Source organism: Physeter macrocephalus, chromosome 4 (assembly GCF_002837175.3).
Source record: "Physeter macrocephalus isolate SW-GA chromosome 4, ASM283717v5, whole genome shotgun sequence".
In the NCBI taxonomy this organism is placed as follows: Eukaryota; Metazoa; Chordata; class Mammalia; order Artiodactyla; family Physeteridae; genus Physeter; species Physeter macrocephalus.
Genome location: NC_041217.1, coordinates 23,392,734 through 23,396,285, shown reverse-complemented (window position 1 = coordinate 23,396,285; position 3,552 = coordinate 23,392,734).

Genomic DNA, 3,552 nt, shown 5'->3' with positions numbered 1-3,552 from the left:
CCACAACAGTGAGAGGCCCACGTACCGAAAAAAAAAAAAAAAAAAAAAAAAAATATATATATATATATATATATATATATATATATAAAACAGCTTTATTGAGATATAATTCACATACCACATAATTCATTCGTTTAAAATGCATATTCAGTGGTTTTTAGTATATTCACAGAGTTGTGCAAACATCTCCACAACCATTTTTAGACCATTTTCATCACCCCAAAAAGAAACGACCCTGAGCCCATTAACAGGCCCACGTCTTCCTCCACCCCCAGCCCTAGGCAACCACTAATCTGCTTGTTGTTGCTATAGATCTCCCTATTCTGGACATTGCATATGAATGGAATCATACCATATGTGGTCTTTCGTGACTGACTTTCACTTAGTGTGATGTTTTCAAGGTTCATCCATGTTGTAGCAGGTTATTATTCCTTTTTATGGCCAAATAATATTCCATGGTATGGGTGTGGCACATTTTGTTTATCCATTCACTGGATGATGAATTGAACAGCAAAGAATTGTTTCCACCTTTTGGCTATGACAAATAATGCTGCTATGAGATTTGTGTACAGTTTTTGTGTGGACATATGTTTTTATTTCCCTATATACCTGGAGGTCATACTTTATGTTTAACTTTTTGAGGAACTGCCAAACTATTTACCAAAGTGGCTATACCATTCTATAATCCTCTCAGCCAACCTCGGGCATGGTCTGTCTGTAAGGGCGTCCTAAGCTGACTTGAGCCACATCTTCTTCCAAAAATGACTATTTTTATTTTAGTTGTGTTCTTGTTATTGTCTCCTGCTTGTACATGTTTTCATGATGTAACTTTGTTTTATTATGACTCACCAAGGAGTGGGGGAGTCCTTCACTCTCCCACTAGAATGCACACTCCCTGAGGGTAGGGGTGCTCTGTTTGTTCCCATCTGTTTCCAGTGCCCAAAACAAGTTCTCAGTAAATATATGTTGACTCAACTGACAGTGCTCCATCAACTGCTACTAAATCTATAGTTACTGACCCTGATTCCCAGCAACTGTTAAAATAAAGAAACACCCCTGTGTATGACGGAGCATTGCTGACTTCTGATGGGTGTTCTGTTTGGTCCAAACTTTAGACTGTGTGGCACATTTCCAAGAGTGCCGGATTGGGTAACTGCTTTTCCTGTGAAGTCCTGTGTTCTTTTATGCACAATATATAGCTTTAATGAGAGTGAACGTTTGTTTGGAGGATTTGCTATATGTCAGGAGCTGTGCCGAGCGCTTATTGCATTACCCCTTTTTACCTTTTTAACAAGCCGTATGGGGTAAGTACTATCATTATCCCCATTTTACAGCTGAGGAAATGAGGCACATAGAGGCACTGACTTTCCCAAGGTCACATGCCTGCCAGGAGAGAAGCTGGGAGTCTCAGTCCAGGAAATATGTCTCTGAAACTGATGCGCTTGCCCATTGTGCTATGCCCCGCCCCCAAATAAATGCCTGGCCAATAGATTTTGCTGGGAAAATGCATCCAAACACACATTCTCCTAAGCAGCTGAATTTTGAAGTGTTTTTTCCCCCTTTTTTTTTTTTTTTTTTTTTTTTTTTTTTGTGGTATGCGGGCCTCCCTCTGCTGCGGCCTCTCCCGTTGCGGAGCACAGGCTCCGGACGCGCAGACCCAGCGGCCGTGGCTCATGGGCCCAGCCGCTCCACGGCATGTGGGATCCTCCCAGACCGGGGCGCGAACCCGGTTCCCCTGCCTCGGCAGGAGGACGCGCAACCACTGCGCCACCAGGGAAGCCCTTCCCCCATTTTTTAATTGTGGTAAATATAAATAAAATTTACCATTTTAAGGGACTTCGGTGGCGGTCCAGTGGTTAGGACTCCGCGCTTTCCCTGCTGGCGGCGTGGGTTCAAACCCTGGCTTGGGAGCTAAGATCCCACAACCCCGTGCAGTGTGGCCTAAAAAAAAAAATTTACCCTGTTAACCTTTTTTTGTGTGTGTGTGTGTGTGTGTGTGTGTGTGTGTGTGTGTGTGTGTGTGGTAAATATAAATAAAATTTACCATTTTAAGGGACTTCGGTGGCGGTCCAGTGGTTAGGACTCCGCGCTTTCCCTGCTGGCGGCGTGGGTTCAAACCCTGGCTTGGGAGCTAAGATCCCACAACCCCATGCAGTGTGGCCTAAAAAAAAAAATTTACCCTGTTAACCTTTTTTTTTGTGTGTGTGTGTGTGTGTGTGTGTGTGTGTGTTACGTGGGCCTCTCGCTGTTGTGGCTTCTCCCGTTGCGGAGCACAGGCTCCGGACGCGCAGGCTCAGCGGCCATGGCTCACGGGCCCAGCCGCTCCGCGGCATGTGGGATCCTCCCAGACTGGGGCGCGAACCCGCGTCCCCTGCATCGGCAGGCAGACTCTCAACCACTGCGCCACCAGGGAAGCCCGCTGTTAACCCTTTTAAGTGTACAGTTCAATGGCATTAAGTATATTGACGTTGTGCAACCATCATCATCATCGTTCGTCTCCAGAACATTTCATCTCAAACTGAAACTGCACACTCACTAAACAACTCCCCATTCCCCCCTCTGCTGGCGTCTGGCAACCTCCATTCTACCTTCTGACTCTATGAATTTGACTAGACCCCTCGTATAAGTGGAATCACACAGTAGTTGTCCTTTTGTGACTGGCATACTTCACTTGACCTAATATTCTCAAGGTTCATGCATGTTGAAGCATGTGTCAGAATTTCCTTCCTTTTTAAGGCTGAATCCTATTCCACTGTATGTATAGACCACATTTTGTTCACGCATCCATCTGTCCAGGGACAGTGGCTGCTTCCATGTTTCGGCTGTTGGGAATAATGCTGCCGTGAACATGGGAAACATGCTGTGGAGCATGTTTTTATTAAATTGATCAAGGAAATCAAGGCCTCAGTGGGGGGTCCCAAGGGCCGAGCTGATGGGGAGGAAGTGCTGTCACCTCACTTCACCTTGCCCCCTGGCTCCTCTGCCATCCACCACTGCCCCTGACCACCCCTTTAGACATCTGCCTCTCCGCCTGGCTGTGAGGACATATGCTGGGTTTTATTGTCTTACTCCACTGCTTTACTGCCTCTTCCTGGCACCTGAAAGCCTCCGTTGCCCCCGAATCCAGGCAGCAGGGACCCTAAGAGCAGCACAGGATCTGGGGGCTCCATGCTGAGAGGTACCTGCTCCGGGGCTTCTGAGTGGCTGCTGCTATAGGCGGCCGGGGCGGCTGGGCCAGCCGTCCTCATCCCCAAGGGGACGCCAACTCAGGGAAGACGAAGAGGTCCACTTACCCCCAGTCCTCCATCCAAGCCACCCCTGTTTCCCTTCCTGGCCTCCGTTTTTGTCTTCTCCTCTCCCCAGAGCATGTCTGACAAGTGGGGACAAAGCAAGGGGAGTTTGAAGATTTATGACAGGCACAGTTCCTAGAAACTTAAAAAAAAATTTTAAATAAATGTTCCAGGAGGACTTCCCTGGTGGCGCAGTGGTTAAGAATCCGCCTGCCGATGCAGGGGACACGGGTTCGTGCCCCGGTCTGGGAAGATCCCACAT